This window comes from Micromys minutus, assembly GCF_963924665.1.
Source record: "Micromys minutus genome assembly, chromosome: 8".
Classification (NCBI taxonomy): Eukaryota; Metazoa; Chordata; class Mammalia; order Rodentia; family Muridae; genus Micromys; species Micromys minutus.
Window position 1 is genome coordinate 54,353,569 of NC_137977.1, and position 19,612 is coordinate 54,373,180.

General features: G+C 42.1%; 1 protein-coding gene across 1 annotated transcript in view; it reads left to right on the forward strand.

Moving 5' to 3' along the window:
• Positions 1–19,612, forward strand: part of TCF4 (transcription factor 4) — a 337,487-nt gene that overhangs the window by 121,014 nt on the left and 196,861 nt on the right. The window lies entirely within an intron of this gene.

The window sequence follows — 19,612 nt, forward strand, 5'->3', positions numbered from 1 at the left end:
AGGTATACAACTTACTCAAATAGTGGCCATTCTCCATTTTTCTTCATGGACAAATTCTTCCCAAACTAGGGTTTTTTTTTTTTTTTCCCTCTTAATCTAAACTATTTAAATGGAAGTAAACTGGCTGACACTGTAGACATAGCTCTTTTTGCTTGGTCGTTGTTTAAGTTGAAAACCATGTCAGCGTCTCCCTTTCATCTGTCTGCCTTCCTTCCCATTAGAGCCTTAGTCATGGAGGCCAGTACAGAGTCCTGCATTGTGCTGGGAACCGCCGCTGTGTGGGCGAGGCTCCTGCCCACTGTTCCCAGTGCAAAGGCTCCTCTGTTAGCTAAGCTGTCTGGTCTGAAACATGGCTCTTTATTGTTTACAAACTGCGACATTTTCCACCTCTAGCAGATTTTTGCATAGAAAAGAATTGTGGTTGGGCTAAATGGTTTATCTGACATTAACGAGGCAGTGTCAGACTCGGGTCAAGAAAGTCACCCTAAGAGTGAGAGGTCACTGTGCAGTGCGCAGAAGGACACAAAGAGGGAGAAAGACATTGAAACATGTATTAGATGCCTTACATTTTTAGTTCAGAGAAGAATTGGGAGGTATTTTTTAAAGAATTGGGGATGCTGATGCCTTTAACTCTCTCCCCTCCCTCTAATTTCTTGAATCCCAGATGCTCTCTTGATTGGCTTGGGCATCTCAGGGCCTGACTCTGTGAACAAAGATCTCCTTTGAGTTTGCCCAGGGTGCTTAAAGTACTGTTTACGACAAGCCCTCTGGGTGTTATGCTTTTTATTTTTGTTTTAAATAAAAACAGAACATGATTTCCAAAAGATTAAAGACAAGCAATTTGCAAACAGAGATAAAGTAAGAGCCCTTGCTGCCCAGCAGGTTGAACTCTTTGAAGACAGTCATGTGGAATCCTGAATGTTCCTTGTATTTAACCTGTATTCTAATGTGTCACCCTTGGGGACATTTTGCTCATTTAAAAGAAGCCCTCAGACTCTAATGAAAACTCTGAGCAATAGTCCACTCCTGAATCGTTAACTGGTTTCCATTAAAACTACAAAAGATTTCTTTATATTTCACAGACTTTATTCTGCCATGTCACATTAGGGTAAAAGCTATAGCATCGGAAATAAATCAGCCACTTTATTGGAGCAGATTCTCTATTGTCAAATCAATCAAGTCTGTGACTGAATTAGGCGTCTGCCACAGAAATAAGCGACACTAATTTTACGGGAAAGAGTTATTAACTGCAGATGACCTGATTTCTTAAAAACAAAACCACTGTTTACTTAGTTTTGATTTTTATTTCAAACAAAGGAAAAAGTACTTTCTTCACTTTCCTCAGTACATTGTTATGACCCATTTTCTTTCTTACACTATTTTAGCAACAGGATGCAAGTCCTTGTTAACATGTTTACCCACAAACTTCTTTATAACAAAGTCTTTTATTTCTTTTTTGCAAACTTCAATGTCTAGAATTTATATAAAGGATCTATTACAAGTGCTGTAATTACCTTATTTTTTTTAGAAAATGAAACTCTTGCCTGGGACCAGAAGAGCAAACCTCACTCTATTTTGTGCTTTCATCTTAAAATTCCGGCCAAATGAGATGTAACGGATAAGAATTAAAGTGACCTTATCAGTCTTCTCCTTTAGAAATCAATTTCTGGTCTGAAAAGAATGCCCCGTCTCACACTTGTGACATCCTCAATGTAATGATAGGTGAGCACAGGCGAGTGCCCATGTGTGCCTGTTATGTCCGGAGAATTGATGATCCTCCTTGGCTACAGGTTGTCTTTAGGACAGACCTTGTTGTCTAGCTGTGGTTGCTGCGTATACAGTTTCATTAGATGATGCTATATAAACGCAGCAAAGGACACAGAACTAGCTGAACAGAAACCGTCTCATAAAACGTGGCCTTTCCTTTTTGCTTTGCCGTGGGACAGGCTCTAGGTGATGGAGAGGCTATACTACACGGATCAGTTAACCACTTCTCTCACTTGGAGTCTTGCTGTGGACTAACTTACCTCCTTCTTTGAGGAGGCAATAACCTACTTGCCTTACATGAGACCCAGTGTGCTGATTTGTATATAGAGGAGACCAGTCATGTTAATGGAACCTTCATCTCTTGGAAATTTATTAACTATATTTATGAAGCAGCTTACTTAAGCCTTTGCAGGCACTCAGTTGGCTAACTTTGGGAACATGCTAACAGGACAGAGGAGTATGAGTTTTAGTCCGATGTCTTTAAGATTATTTATACGGTCTAGAATTATATGAAAATCCTGGTAAGGAGCATACACAAAGAATTTAGATTCTTTTATTTACTTTTAAAATGTGGTTTAGACCTATCTTGAAACAATAAATTTGGTTTTGCCAGGCATCAACTTTTCTGCAAGTTTTCGTCTGTGGTTTTTAGTGGTAGCCAGTGTATTTTCAGCTGAAAGGTTTTGATCTAAGGACGGATGGGAGCCTGCATTTTCCTTCCATTGTTCCAGAGTCTCAGTTAGAAACCACATTGTTGGACAGGAGGAGCCTGTTGCCCAGTGAGGTTAGGTTCAGGAGTCGGGGAGGGGGGGATGGGGGCAGCGAAAAGTGATACATTGTAACAGTTGCCTGTAGCTTCCCTGTCAGCTGCTGCAATTTTCGCATGCTCCAGGGTGAGTGGTTGGGTTTCCTGGCTGTGGTATTTGTGTCTAGTCCTTAGAATGCACCAGTCCAGTGAATAATTCACCACCAAAGTCACTGTTTTTAACCTAGCTCAGCGGAACATTTTACTGTGGGATTAGAGGGAGGATTCTGGGAAGAACTGAAGAAAGCTGCTGGCTTATAGGTTGACCTTTGAGTCTCATCTGGGTTAGCCGTTGGTATTTTGATTTGGTTACTGTGGTCATATTGTGACAGCTGCTGGCTCATTAGAATTCGGTTCCACTGCTCTGTTTGCCGAGCAGGAATATTTAGGTTTGTATTACTTCAGAGTGTTTATGGCTACCGTGAGCTTACACCAGCAGAAAGGTGAAGCATTCCGAGTTCTCCCACCCCAGTGACAGAGGCAGGCGATGCAGACTTCTTGTAAAAATGACACATTCTAGAAGATGCTAATGTGGTGTTTCTTTTCCGTGAAAGGCGGAAAATACCCAATGAATTGGCTTTTATGAGGAAAACTGTTTTTGGAAATCTTTTATGTGCAAAGGGAAACATGACCGCAAAGAAACATCATAGTTTCAAAGCCCGGGTAGTTTTACTAGCCCACTCGGGCAGATGGGTTTTTACTAGCCCACTCGGGCAGATGCAGAAATGTAAATATTAATAAACAGCAAAAGCCAACTCTGGAAAGTTTTGCTCACCTTTAAAGTATTCTGAAGCAGTTAGATGAGCAGGCGGCTTTTACGTGCGTTCATGTTTGGCATTCCTCCTTGGCATTCTCCTTATTACTTCTGTCGTTATTAGCATGGTCACTGTACTTATGCTGGCACTGAACTCAGTGCTTTCCTCCTGACATATTCTAGCCAGTGCTGTGCCACAGAACTGAACTGCCAGCAGCCACAGTGGTCAGGTTTGTGCTTGAGGTAGTGAGTGCACGCACAAGTGCGCATGTGTGGGTGTGTGTGTGTGTGTGTGTGTGTGTGTGTGTGTGTGTATGTGTGTGTGTGTGTATGTGTGTGTGTGTATGTGTGTGTGTGTGTGTATGTGTGTGTATGTGTGTGTATGTGTGTGTGTGTGTGTGTGTGTGTGTGTGTGATGGCAATTTTCTGTTGTCTCATCATCTCTTACACATGTTGATAATACGTAACCTGCAGTTATGGAGAGGAGGAATCTAATCATGTCGTCATTTGATTTCACTTGCTTTGCCTGAGTTTTTATTCTTTTGTAATTTTTTTTTTGGTTTTGTTCTCATTTTTTAGGTGCCTTCTGATTCTTTTTATATTAAGCCATCCTCAAGAAATTATGAGAAATGTCATGGTCTAAGTGGTAGCCAGCATTAGTGATTGTAGCAGCTTTGCTGCCGTGGTAGGAGGCTCAGAAAGTTCGAGTCTTTTCCTTGTTTTCTATATTGCCTAGATTGCTTAGCATAGCCTGTTTTTCTTTTTTCTTTCTTTCTTTCCTTTTTTTCTTAAGCTAAGAGAAGAAGAATCCGTTGGAAGGTCTCTGTGGTGATTTTGTAATCTCGTAGTCTTTCTTTTTTTTGGTAATGTGTCATTTTGACTATAGCCTGTCTTTGATCATTAGAGATATTTGTTTCCTTGTTTTAATCCTTTTATCCCTATTTTATGAGGCTTTGTATTTTCCAAATGTGAGTGAGTGAGTGAGTGTGTGTGTGTGTGTGTGTGTGTGTGTGTGTGTGTAATCTGTCTGGTGGTAGTGGTGTTGGCGGTGGCAATCACTCTTGATCCTAGCACTCTGGAGGCAGAGGCAGACCCGTCTGAGTCCCACGCCAGCCTGGTCTACAAAGCAAGTTCCAGGTCGGCCAGAGCTGTTACACAGAGAAGCCCTGTCTTGAAAAACCAAAATGAAAAAAAGAAAATTTAAATTTGTTCGGGGTGTTGGTACAGGTAGGGCTATGTGTGGGTATATATGCACCCAGTACATACGTGGAGGGTAGAGGCCATCATACAGAAGTTGGTTCTCTCCTTCCACCGAGTGCATTCCAGCAATCGAACTTACTCAGTAGGCTTGGCCACAAGTGCCCTTACCTGCTGATCTATTTTCCTGGCCCGGAATGTAACCTTTAAAGCGCCGTCTCAGCTAAATGTTTCTTTTATATCTCCACTTACTCCAGATCTGTAATTAAGGGATGGATTTAGCATGAAATTGCAACTCATTCCGTTGAATACCAGAGCGTGTTCTGTAGTAGGTCAGCATTTAGGCTAGCAGTGCAGGACCTCAACAAATGGCCTTGACTGGTCCAAGAGAAAAATACGACATATAAGGTTCAATTTCTGAATGAAATGCCCACATTAGAGTCTGCTCTAGATCCTACTAAATAAACCAGAAGAAAATCCTGTACCGGAATGTGGCCAATTGAAATTCCATGTTCATTTTATAGTTGTGTGTCCTCAGCTACACAGAATATACTCCTGTGTTAGGGTACGGCCCACACTACGGTTTAATAGACTTCAGTTTTCAGTATCCACGCTACAGATTGTTTGGTGTGGAAGAAGAAGTCAGTGAAATCAAGAATATTTGAAAAGCCGCTGAGAAAGCCTATGGCCGCCAGTGTTCAGATACCTCACTTCCTGTTGTCCAGTCAGCCGTCACCCCTGTTACTCTTTTTGATGGTCTCACTCCCTTCTCGTTCACCAGATTCACACTGTGCCTGTAAAAGTCTTGCACAGTTAGAACAGCTCTGCAAAAACTGCCTTTCTGAAAGTTTGAAGGGTCCTTCACCAGAAAAATGTTCCTTGAGGCCCAGAAGAGCTCTGTTGTTCTCCTAGGGACTGGGTGAATTCTCCTATGCAAGGGTAGCTCTCTAGATGGCTGTGGTAACACCAGCTCAGCCGAGCTTGACAATCTGAAGCCCAAGTGTGAGATAGTTTACACCACGTGCCGAGACCATTGAAGGAAGAAAAATGACTGATTCTGAAAGAAACAAATAGAATTTAAGATTTACATGCAAATGATGCGATAGGAATATCTGAAAGGAATATTTGTGCTCTAGGTTCTGGAAATTTTGACTAGTGGTGGGTTACATTCTATTTTTTCCCTTCCTAAATGCTAACTACCACTAGAATTCGTTTGCAGGTCGGTGGTTTCTTGGCTGGTGGCTCTGTGATTCTTTTGTCCTTGTCATCTTCTCTGAGTGACTCAGCTTCTGTGGATTTGAGGTAGTGTGTGTTTAACAATGTCTGTCTCTTACCTGGTTCCCGGATTCTCCGCCTGGCTCTGGGTTTGGGGACTGGGGTGGGGGATGGTTGTGTAAGTTATAACTAACATCCTCTTCAGTGCAAAAGACAAGAGAAGAATTGTATGAGTGTTGGGCATTCATGTATGTATATGAACAATCTATGTGCCTGGCACTTGTTGAAGACAGAGGAGGGCATCGGGTCCCCTGGATCTTGAGTTAGGATAACTGTGAGCCACCATGTGGATGCTGGGAACCGTTTTTTCCAGAGCCATAAGTACTCTAAACCGCCAAGCCAGCCCTCCTGTCCCTACAGTGTACAATTTAAATGGGAAAAGTGAGGACTTCCTCATTCGGTAATTTCAAAATCCACGAGCAAAACTGTCTCACGTTTGGTCAAAAAATGAGAAGAACGACAAATAGATGCAGAGTAAATCCCAAGCTACTGCGAAGAGCTTGGTGCTGGATTTTGGGCCAGGGTGTTTCCATTTACCCAGAAGCCTGAGCCTTCATTGTGCTGCTGATTCCTGAGAAAGTCAGTAGGCAGCTCTTTACCACTCGGTGCACCTGCATTGACCAAACCTTCTCCTTTATGGCTCTGGCTTTTCCCTTCTCCAGCCTCTCCGGAGTATTTCATCAGGTAGCCAGCCTATGGTTTCAGTGACCAGTCTTTCTGGTACTCACTTTGGCAAAGCCAAAGGTCAGTTTTAACTCCAACAACTTCCTGTTATGTGCATGCCACAGAGGCTTGGCACCCTGACTGAGCCACTACAGATGAGAGGCAGAGAAATGCTCTCCCAGGTCAGCCACACTCATCCTGTGAGCTGCAACCCCTTTGGGGATCAAAGGGCCCTTTCACAGGGGTTGCATCTCGAATATCTGCATTACAGTTCACAACAGCAACATTACAGTCATGAGGTAGCAATGAACATAATTTTACGGTTGGGGGTCACCCCAACATGAGGTACTATATTAAAGGGTCGCGGTGTTAGGAAGGTTGAGAACGACTGAACCAGACACAGTCTCTAGGGTCTTCAGCTCCAGAAAGCTGCAACCCCACACTGAAGCAGGCAGGGAAGAATGCCCACCCTGTGTGTAGGGGAGGGGCTTTCTCCTTTTTTTTTCTTATGTAAATAATTGTACTTGCTGAAGTAATGTGAAGGATTAGGTGTACCAAAAGACATTTAATTCTGGACAGCATGCCAAGACTGGATAAAAACTGTGAAGCCAGCCTCCAAATATTGGCCCCAAGTTTTCCAATCCTGCTGAAGAGTGCCATGGGAGGAGAACACAGGCAAAGGGAAAGGCTTTCTGTCCATGAAGATAAACAGGGCAGGGAACTGACCCATGTTTTTATTTAGTAGGAAAGTTTCTTTCTAGTCTTCATTGGGAAGGTGGCATCTCAGAATTCTGCATATGACAAGCTCACAGAGGTGACTAGTATACTACCTCTTGACAGATTCTGGGGTGACCTAAATCTCTTTAAAAACACCATGGGGGTGTTAAGTGTGCCACTGTATGCCTGTGGAGGTCAGAGAACAGAGTTTTAAAGTTCTCTCCTTCCTCTGTGTGTTCGGGGAATCAAACCCATGAGTCAGGCTTTGCACACACACGTTCCTGCTAAGCCATCCTGTTGGCCCCAGACATTGAAATTCTTCAAGCGTTTCCATTGTCCCTCCCACTCAGGGCAGTCACTAGCACGTCCTGTACTGAAGGCTGTGTGTTTTTCTCAGCTGCTGCTCCATGAACACGTGACTGCTGTCAATGTTCCGCATGGTACCTACTAAGGACCCAGGGACCTACCTATCATTTTAAGCATGGAATGCCTCAAGAGATGCCATGGCATCTGCCCAGCAAATGGGACACAGGATGCAGAGATACACATGGGTAGCCTTTTTTGGTCCTAGTTTTGAATTGAAAATATAGAGCAGAGCCTTTGAGTCATGGATGATAATAGTTAAAAATACCTTTGTTTTCTAATGTGGATGGAGCAGAAGGCAGGAGCAGGTGGGCATGGGGTAGCATGCAGATTCCAAGACATCAATACAAAAGTGGGAGGGTTTCTTTCTTAGCCTGCCCACAACAGCCTTTATACTAGGCAGTAAGTTTCTCATTGCAGCAGCTTTGCCAAAATGTACTCAGGTGTGTCGCTTTGTGAGATGGTTGCCTCCAGATGTTTTCCCGTCCATAAAGGTTTCCAGTTTCATATTTACACATGACAGAGAGGTCCTCAAGTTGAGTCCAAGGAAATGGCCCCCAAAATATGTTTATTTGGCTGCAACTGAAGTGTGGAATCACTACTTAGAACAAGGCTTTTCTTCAGTGGTACTTTGACAAACACCTTCCATGTTCTTGGGGACACCTCTGATTTTTCCCTCTAGAGAAGCTGGGCACAGGGCATTGGCCCTGTGTGGAGTTCCATTACCCTGCTCTTCACTGAGACGAAAGAAACATGTATCTGTGAGTGGGACTCATTCACTGAGTCTCATTTCCTTCCCTTTTGCAGAACATCAGGCCAAGGAGCCAACTAATACAATGTGTATAGCGGGCACATGAAGCCAACATGGGCAATGTGCATGGGGCATATCTTGAGGCAAAAGATCTTTCTAAATAAACTCGAACATTTTTCATCTTCTCAAACGATGGCTCATCCATCACTTCTGAATTTCTTGACATAGGTTTACAAATAGGAAAAATATCGAGGAGGCATCATTGTGAAAGGTACAGTACTGGTTTCAATTGTTGATGGTAAAGAGCAGCACACTTTTTGTGTAGCTTGAACATAGCACAAAATGCCCAGCCCATGGGAAGTGGTGGGTGCGGGTCAAGCTCTGCTCTTGGTACTGGTTTGAACACATTCTGTCTATCCTGCTTGGACTGCCTTACTTTGATCAAGTCTCCTTCTGCTTATGATGGAATTTGTCATGTGAGTAGATGGTGTGTGTCCAAGTGAAGTGAAGTGAAAACCACCTGGTGCTCACACTCAGTTCATGCAAATCGTTATTACGCCTACTGTTTTTTTACATGAGGTATTTTTTGCTGCCTGGGGCTGGCCACGTGCAATCTTGAGCATCACTTGGTGAAGTTTGGAAGAATGTAGAAGGGATAAATGATGTACCGTTCTTCACAGGCTGTATGAAAGCTGGATACAAATAGAGAGGCCGCGATACCTGATGATAATTGGTAGAGGAAAGAAAGAAGTGAAGGAGGAGAGAAAGAACACACACAACACTGTTTGTTTTACTGTTCTCATCCCAGAAAATGCTTGTCCGGGCTTGAGTTGTGAGCAGTGATGATTGAAGACTCGAACACTATCCTGGGTGCTAATTTTGTGCCTTTTACTTACCTTTGGCTACTTGGACCAACTGTATTCTTAACGGTTCAACTGGCAAATTTAAGCATTTAAGACTCAAGTGTGAACACTTTATGTGTAGCAGATTCTATTTAATTGGGCAATACTCATCAAAGAGGGAACTCATCAAGAGGAGGCCTTGTTTCCTTCAGAGCTTCCAGAATGTTTGGAAATGAACCTAATATACAGTTTTAGAACTTCTAAAAACTAGTATCTCATGATAATTAAATACACATTTTCTTTAGTTGTTGGTGTTTAGTTTATTAGAGTAACTTTTCCTACTATTTTTTACTTATGATGAACTCACAAATGAGTTGAAAATACACATGCAGTGATCCCAATATTTGCACTGTCATGGCAGGCTACTTCAGTGGAGGGGGTGGTTACTGTGAGCCAGTTGTTGGAACAAACTAACCTGGAAGAACAGTTAAGGCATAAAATCATGAAGACACACTAGGGATGGGGAGCATCCTCAGGATGAAGACCTACTAGGGATAGGGAGTATCCTCATGTTGAAGACCTACTTGTGATGGGGAGCATCTTAAGGATGAAGACCTAGTAGGGATAGTCAAAATCCCCAGGTTGAAGATCTACTAGGTATGAGAAACATCTCAGGATAAAGACCTACTAGGAACTGGGACCATCGTCAGGATGAAGACCTACTAGGAATAAGGACCATCCTCAAGGACATGACTTTACTTATTCATGTTTTTTTGAAGAGTCCTCAGTCACTTGAAAGCCAGTTGATAATCAAAGCAAAGATAGTGGCCTCTCACAGTCTTCCTAAGGTATCCAAATGGTTAATGTAAGTTTTGCCCCTGGATTTTGACGAGTTTTATTTGCTTCTGAAGTAAAAATTTACAGCTTTTCTCTCAGCTGAGCTGATAGTCGTTTACCAGTGGAATTGAGTTCACACCTGCCCGAGCATAAAAAGAGGTCTCTCAGTGACTATACACATTCTCTGAGCCGACCAGAGGATGCCGGTCTCCACACGGTGGTCCGCTGTATATGCTGTAGGGAAGTTGCATATATAGACTGGCCCTCATTTGCTGACTGCCCACAGCTCAGTGCAACTCTGGAGCTCCCTACCCCCTTCTAGGTACATGGCCTTAGAAAGGCATGTGGATTGCAGTTGGCACTGCAGAGTATGCATATGGGGAAATCTTTGCATTCGCTAAGCCATTTAGCTGCTGCAGACATGGTCCGCTAGTCAGGCAACTTCCAATAGCTTCTCCAAGAGCTCTAGTTAAGGGGCAGGAAGTGTAAATTGGTGAACACTTAGGTGGATAATTAATAATTAGCACGGGCATCTAAGGTTGTAATAGAATATATAAATGTCAGTTGCTGCTGAAAGTCGCACAGCACAGATTACCTTTCTTTGTCATGAGTGTTCCTCCCACCCAAACAACAGAATGCTTCCTGTCTGCGTGAAACATCTTCACAGTTGAAGGAGGATTAATTTTCCTGTCAGTTAGCATTTCCCATAGTCATTATGATCAGGTAACACATTTTTGGTGGTCGAATTTCAAGACCTCTACTAATTGAAAACATTTTGTGTGGTTTGACCACAGATGGCAAATATCTTCTGGGGAGGGGGGAGATTTTTGGTATATTCTTATATTTGGAGACTGCTCCTTTATTCAGAAAAACTAGCTTCACCCTTTCATTCATAGCTCCCCTCCCCATCAACAATAGAGGCTGTAAATCTGGTAACTTCAGCACAAGTAGTTATTTAGAGACAGAGTCAGGGAGCTTTTTCTACTGGCTAAGTTGGAATGGGTAGAGATGATGAAATGGATCACAAGTTCAGTTTTGGGCTTGGCTGTGTCGTGAGCGGATTTTGCACCTCATGCCTCAGCTGTCTTCGTTTTCAGACACAGAGGAAACGTTCCCTGACAGCAGCGATGGGAAGGGCACATTCTCTATCTGGGAAAGTGCAGGGCACTATCTCACTGCTTGAGAAATTGCTTCGTCTTCTGGAAGAGTAAAATTGATGGTATCAAGATAACTGTAGAGGCTGGGAGTGATAGTGCGCACCTTTCATTCAGCAAGCAGAGGCCCCTGAGTTTGAATGCTGTGGGGGCTCCCAGCCTAGCCACCAGTCTCTTAATATGGCTACACATTTTTTTTTTAAATATTTTTTTTTTATGAGGCCTCACAGAGTCCTCTCCATGTGACAGTCTTTTTGGAGGAGCATTGCCCTTGCTGTTTTCTGGAGAATGTAGGTGAGGCTGTGTGGGACCAGAGCACCTGCCTGCCCGGTGCTGTGTGGTCACTAGCCCATCCTCATATATAACCCATCCAATCAAGGGAAAGCAGAAGGATCACCAGAAATGTAGTTTGTCTGATCACAGATTAATAGAAAGCAGCTAGTTAATTCTTGTCTAATTCCTAACAGTTTTCTAACAAACACCCACCTGGAACTTCGAGAGAGGCCGTTGAAGTGAGCGCCTACAGTATGGGTCTTTGACTCAAGCAACTGGGTTTGGGTGTTGGCTGAGTCAGCCCAAACTCTGAGACAGACACATGGCTGTAGTTGGGCTAGATCTTAAAGACTGATTGAGTACTGTCCAGGTACAAGGAGAGTTACCAGAGCTTACAGTTGTCATTGCAAAGAGTAGCACTAGAGGCCACTTCAGCAGGCCCAGGCCTAGTTCCCCAAAGGAAGGACCGACAGGCTAAGCTGTGATAGAGCCCCGGCTCTAGGAAAAGGAAGGGTATCTCATATGGAGAGTGAAAGAAGTGGCTTTTTCCTTGGAACATGTGGTGAACTGTCTAAGGACTGGTTTTCAATGGTCAATAATGTGATAAGGTTTGTAATATAGGACAGTCACTCCTGCAGGTATGAGGACTGTGAGATTAGCTGGGTGGTGACAAAAGCAGTTTCCAGAGGAGGTGATGAAAGACTGAGCTACAGTTGGGAACAATGACGATGTGTGTCTGAGAACTACTGAGCTGCTGGAAGTGGTGGGACTTGGGAACTGATGGGCAAGGACGAAGCCATCCTCGGCTTCTTGGTGGTCTGTCTGGCTTAGGTTCCCCATAGGATGATAGCATTACTCATTAAGATATATAAATTGCAGATTCATTATGGGAGATTAATGTTGGTAGGGTCCACTTTTAGACATAATGGCCTTGTTTTTTTAGATGCTTGTGGGAAGACAGATTTGTGGTTCTGGGTCAGGACTGCAGATTTGGCAAGTTTCATCTCATACTTAACTATGAAATCACAGGGATGGATAATTTACCAGACCAGAGAAAAGTGAGCATTTCTTCTGATTAACCATTTGGTTTTCTACAGACTTTAAATTAAAAAAGAAAACCCTGTGTCTTATAAACCTTTATCCCCTCTGCAAACAGGGTATCTTTAAGTAAACTAGTTCATTCTTATTTAATCAGTAACCACTTCCAGTCTGTTTAATCTTTTTTTTTTCTTACAACTTTATTTAAAGAAGAGAGATACATGAACAGATTTTTAAAAGCATTTTGGCAATTCTTTTAGAGGTTTGATAGCATGCATTGAAATCCCACTAGTTACCATAAGCATAAAGTACATGTAGGACAGAACGTAACATGGAAAATCAGACAATCTTATTAAAAAATGGGGTACAGAGCTAAACAAAAAATTAATCTCTCATCTTCAGCATAATGTTTTCACTACTTCCCCCAACTTTCCCTTACCCCCTTACCTTCCCTACCGCCTGCCTCCTTACTCTCCTCTCCCTCTTCCTTACCCCCCCCCACTCCTTAGCACACTGCTGTTCTTTGTCTCTGTCTCTTCTCCTTCCCTTCACTCTCCCCACCCGGAAACATCTGTCTGACCCTCAGTCTACTCATCGTTTTTGGAAATCATGATAAATTTTTAGAAAGAAAGGAAGGAAGGAAGGAAGGAAAGAAGGAAGGAAGGAAGGAAGGAAGGAAGGAAGAAAAGGAAGGAAGAAACCCATTTGTGTTTGTGACCCCCAGTAGATGTTTCCCTTCCAGTACAGAAATTATTCTTACATGAAGAAGTAACACAGTGCTGCATGAAATGTGCTGTGACTCATGTGGCCATTTGTGAATGAATGAATGAATGAATGAATGAATGAATGAATGAATGGCTCTCAAAAGGCACTGAGTCCTCTGCTTGGGTGTTACCCAAATAGGGAAGACACTATTGACGTGGTGACTTATCTCATCTAAAGATCTCTGCTTATACAAAGTTTTCAATTCCATAGCTACTGGCCACTCTTTTTATATGTTTTTGAGGATGAAAATCCTAATTTTCTTCAAAATTATAATAAAAATGCATTTACCACATCACAGAGCATGGTTTTGCCACATCTTGTACTTTTCCTGTTTTTTATGTCAACATAATATAACCTAGACTCATTTGGGAAGGGGGACTCTCAAGAAAATTCTCCCTCAAGATTGGCCTGGAGGCACTATATACTGTAGGCTTATGGCGATCTGTCTGTTTGTCTGTCTTGTCTATCTATCCATCTATATTTATCTATATCTATGACACTATCTTATCATGCTTTTAAATTGATGTGAGAGGGCTCAGTTCACTGTGGGCTGTATTTGCCTTGGGGAGATGGTTGTGGATGGTGAAGGAAAGCAAAGTCATGAGGAGCAAGCTAGTAGGCAGCACCCCTTAATAACCTCTTCCCCAATTTCTGCCTCCCACTTCATACCCTGAGCCATGCCCTGGCTTCACTGGGAAACGAACTCTAAGCTACAAGCTAAAATAACATCTTTCTTTTTGTAGCTGTGTGTTGTTCATGGTGTTTATCACAGCAGTCGGAATGCTAACTAGGATATCCTGTCACTCCGTCTGCATGTGATCTACTTTCTCTTGCTCTCTGCAAACAGTCTAATATAAATCCAGTCTAATATTCCTGACTAAAAATTCACCTATTGTCTATTTAAAAGATTTAGAGTTCCCCCTTCTATTCATTTCAACCAAGGCTTCCATGCCTGTGTGTGGGATAGGACTTTGTATTTATCCTTATCTGACTTCTTACTTTTGGTTTTGGTCCACAGATATGGCACCTTTCCATCTTCTCACTCTGTTGTCCCGGGAAGCAGATGGCTTGATGCCTAGCAGTGGGTGTTCTTTGGTTTCATTCCACTTACTAGATGTTTAACCTCACCGGTAATCCCTTACCAGTTAGCTTAGCTGATTTCTAAGCTGGTTAAACTCGTGGCTTTGTCTGACCATGTTTTCCTCATGTATATGTTGGAAATAATTACAACATCTACTGTATTGGATAGAGTAAGTGAAGGAATGCATAGAAGACCTGGGGCATAAGGAATATACAGCATTTGGCCAGCATTGCTGTTGCAGGAGATATGGGATATTATGGAAGTTATTTCTGTGATTAGAGATAACTTATCCACCTAAGGCAAATAGGCCCTTCAAATCAAGAGAAGAGACACATGTAGTTCTAAAATTCAGTGCATTTATTAGGCAGTTGATAACATATGAGTCAAATTTATTATACCCATAATTATTAACTTTCCACCTTGTGTTTTATTTACAAACACAAAACAAAAATTTAAACTGTAAACAACACTAAGCAATAAACCTTAAAATCATATTGGACAAGCTCTGGGTGTTTCTTTACCTATATCTGGACTTATGAAAGAAAGGTACAAAACAAGTCCAGTATCAAATGGCAGTTTATATGAAAATTGGGCTCATGTTTACCATAGATGATTTCTTTACCAAGTGAATATTGATATATCCTAAGACTTTGAAAATCAGGATCACAAATATTTGGCAACAAAGTTCTGTAGCAGACACAGTCTTGGAGACTGATGCGGGCATTTCCGGGCGAGCTATGAGAGAGTCCCCTTGCAGGGGACTGCCCTGCATTTCGGCAGGCCCAGAGGGAGGAAGTACATTAGTGTCTAACAGCCTGTTTTGTAACTTCGCACTGGAACCCCAGATCGGGCTGAGGCACATCTCAGCTAAGGTCAAGTCAAGTTCAATTATTTTCATAAGAAGCATCACAGTAATGAAAGTTACTGGGGACAGCAGCCCATAGTTTGCATAATTAGATGCCACAATGGACAAGGCTCTTATTGGTTGGTTAGAACATGAAAATGTCATCCTCCTGATTCATAGCATTGAGTGAGACTTGTCCCTGACTCCAGCCCAGATTTCTAAGGCAATATACCCAGACCTTCCTGCGTTCCTTTGTATTTAAATAAACTTCTTGGCACATTTAGAAACACAAAAGTCCTTCCTTGTACCTGGCTGCTTCCTCCTCCTCTTATTATCATCATCATCACCATCATCATCATCATCATTATTTAAAACGGGTGGTTTTCTTATGTAAGGTTTTAATCTCTTGCTATCAAAGCTAGCAGCTCCGAGAGTTCAGATTTCACGTTATCCAACTATTTGCAAGACATGAGAGATGCTTTATTAGTAGGAAGCTTTTCTCATCTTCTGTGTAGCTTTTGAAAAATCATACTGGCTTACATGCTATTTTTTGCCTTGGCACCCATTGCTGATGCTGTGTCTCAGAAGAACTGGGGTATGTGGCCAATAATCCTCAGAGACTGACAGGCTGCAGGATTTATTCAACTAGTACCTTTTTCCAGACCAAATGAGGGGGTTTTGGTCTTTTTTTTTTTTTGTTTTCTTTCATGTATGCATGAATTAGAATCTTATACAAATAAAGCCCCCTTATCCTTTCTTTTTCTAATGGTTTATAGAAACTAAAACTTGCTGGTTTTCTATAGAACTGCCTCATTTCAGAAATCAATCTGAAGACTGAGTTGAGTCTGCCTAGAGACTACCACTCTGGCTATTCGGGAATCTGAGTGGTTAAATCAGAAGCACACTCTGCACATAGTTTAGCAGTTAGTAGCCTGGAAAATGACCCAATAGCCAAGATAGTGTTTTTTTTTTAAACATCTTCATTGTAAGTGCTTGTTTAAAGTTTAAGCCTGTAATTGACTACTTTGTACATTGTTCATTGTTAATTCCTTTCAGCCTGTTATAGTTTTGTTAATGCATTGCCTGCTAAGTTGTGTTGGTGAACATTAGAGCTGTAAGAAAAATTTAGTCAAATGTGGTGCTTCAGAGCATTTACCAATTAGTGCCTGAGAGTAGACCATCATGATTTCCCCAGTGCACAGGGTGGCCTACGGAAGAGGGTCTCCTGTCTTCGTTACTTCATGTCCCCATTTGACTCCTTTAACCCTTTCCCCATTACAACAGCAGCATGCTTTCTTCATAGTTTTGCTAGCTATCAGCTTCCTTGAGCCAGTCTATTTTATGATATTGGAGTTAAAGAAATCATTTCACTTTTGAGATACATACCGTTGCCATTTTCTGGGTTTGGGGGAGTTCCAATAACACTGGTCTGAAAGTAGAGGTACTCTGCTGGCATTCAGAATGTAGCTGCTCAGTTTTCACTTTTTCATCCCCGAATGCACGGGAGGAGGAAAACACTACACATTTTGTGCATTAGCTCTTGTAGGCTAGCAATGAAATGTTATGAAATGTGTGGTGGGAAAAGAGTTAAATTCTGCCCACCAGGTAGAAAAGACTATGGGAACATGGACACAGCCTCAGGAAATAATGGCGTAGATAGCATGTGATTTATCTGTATATGGTGAAGAAAGAAAACTAATGATTGTGAATGTGCTGAACGTAGCTCCAGCTATTTATCATCACACACAAGTGGAAACTTGCACAAAACCCCTCTTGATTAAGTTCTATCTGAAACAAAAGATGTGATTGGAAGTGTGGAATTCGAGAATATTTTCAGAGCATAATGGGAATCCAACTCGGGGCTTCAGCAAGTGGGTGGTCAAGCTCCCCAGCGGAAAGACTGAGCAGGCAGCTTGATTTGGTAATGTAAATTCAGATGCCTCCAAGAACTCGGACCTATGGACAATTGCACTGTGTTTCACCGTCAAATTATGCCATTAAAAAAATAATGTATCAACTATTGATTGAAACACTTAAAAATGGGAAGCTAAGTTGGACCAGATTCCACAGTCTTTTTATCTCTTCAAACAAATTCTAAAAATTAATCGTGATGAATTAGGGGCTACAATGCAGAATGAGGGGGGAAGTAGTGAGGTTGGTAGGGGGAGGGTAGAGGGTGGGAGTAGATGAATATTTTAGTCAGAGTTCACAAGCAGATATTTGAAAGTTGGTCTGCGTAAGAATCAATTCACCACGAGAAAAATCCAGCTGTCCATTGGATAAGAACCACAAAAGTACAAGAGTAAGGAGTGAATAGTCACTCAAAGGTCACAGTCAAGAGTGCTAGCCTATCATCTCTCCAAGAGCCTAGACAACAGGAGGAGACCGAGAATGATCATATATTGAGAGGCGTTGGAGGCACTGCACAAACGTGAGTCAAATTTCCACCTTTGTGTCCACCAAGGATGCTAGAGGACAGATGCTGAAGATGTACATAAATTTCCCAAGAAGGAAGATGTGCAAAAGATGCCAGAATCAGGCTAGAGTAATGGGGCAGGGAGAGAGAGTGAGGAAGTGTATAAATCCCAAAGGTTGGCACCAGACACCTGCAAACCTTCAAGTCCTGGGTTTGAACAAGGGACTATGCCTTTAAGCGAGAGAGTGTGGCTTGCTGTTTTGTTATTCTCCTTAGTTTTTGTCTGTAAAGGAAATTAGCTAGGCATACTTTAAAAGGCTTACCATGTGTGCTCTTTGAATCACCAAGACATTTTACCCTCCCCACGTTCAGAGTCGCCAGTTAGTTTCTCTGCTCTGCACAGTCTTGAAGTCTTACTGTGTCTCAGGCATCCACCAGCTCATGGGTATGTGAATGTTAATGGAGGATACCGGTTACAGATAGGCTATGTGCTGGGTCCTGGGATAACAGGCCGAAAAGCACAGACCTATCCTGAGGCCATTGATGTTAACCCCCCTGCAAGTGCGTTGCTTTGTGGATAACGGAAGGTGAAGCAAGAGTTGATCAGCGAGCACATGAAAGGCACATGGGTCGGTTGGGACTTTTGTTTACTTTGAGTATCATAGTCACCTCACTGTTCCATACACACAACTGGATCTGATAAGTGACTCCTTGTTTGTCAGCCCATGACCTCCAAATTCCTTAAGGAAATAGGACCACCTCCTTCTGTTCTTCACATATATTGTAATCTGATGTTAGGTCAATCACGTGATGAACATGCCTGGCCTCCAGCTGCATAGTGTGAGTTCAGAGGTCATCATTTCAGCATGGGTCTCTGCCCTGCATGCTAATCCAAAGTATCTTTGTTTTAGTTCCCAAACTGTTCATGTAAGGATTTATTTTTAACTCCTCCTCTTTCTTTCTCACTTAGTAGAAATGAGTCACCACCTACTTAGCACCTAATTATTTACCATCAAGATATTTTTACACCATAAATTAATAACTTTTGGTAAATTGCATGATATTTAGTATGCTAAAATTATGTATACTCCCACTGGGGGAAAATGGAAGGGTGAATTCATCTATATTTTATATTACTGTGTCTTCAAATTAATAGATTTAACCTGTTGTTCCTACAGGTTTGCTTCCGTACTTCGGCAGACTTTAATTATATATCCATTCACAATTGAACACTGTATGTCTGTCTTAAGTAGGAGTGATGTTTTTCCTATTTTGAAGGAAGGAAATGTGGATAGACTTTTCTAATTGAATGACGAGGAAAGCCAAATTAGAAGAAAAATAGCCCTATACATATTTCCAAATGAAACCCATTATTATTTTCTATAGTCTACAGCCAAACCTGAATGATGTTGAGGGAAAGAGCTTTGCTTTTTTCAAACCGTTAGCAAAATGGCTAACTAAGAATGCAGTGTTAGGTTTGATGTATGTTTGGATTTTCTTTTCTTTTCCATTTTTTCTTGGTGGCATTGAAACTAAGACTTTCAAACACCCTAAACTCTTGCTTATCACTGAACCTCACACGCAGAGTCTATTACATATTCTAGTATTATTTCTGCTGGGCTGTGTGCTCTATTGTGTTCTCCGTGAGGGTGGAAGTTTGAGTGTTTAGATCTTGTCTATCTTGGGTTTTGAATCAGATCTATCACTGGCCTGGAGCTCACCTAGAAGGGTAATGTGGTTTGTCAGCAAGCTCTAGGGATCTGCTTAATCTCCCTTGTCAGCACTGGGGTCACAAGTGTGCACTGCCTTTCTCAGCTTTAAGGAAAAAAAGATCCACTGTCTGTCTGTCCATCTGTCTGTCTATCCATAGTATGTGTCTGTCTGCCCATCTCCTTTACATACACACACACTCTCACACACAGTACCTGGCCCCTGTCTGGCTCCTTTAACATTGGCCCTGGGATTGAATCCAAGTCTCGTGTTTATGCTTAACTGTTGGAGCCATTTTCCGAGTCCATAATAATAAAGGTCTAGAAAGGAACTGAAAGCCCAAGTTCTGATTACATTCTC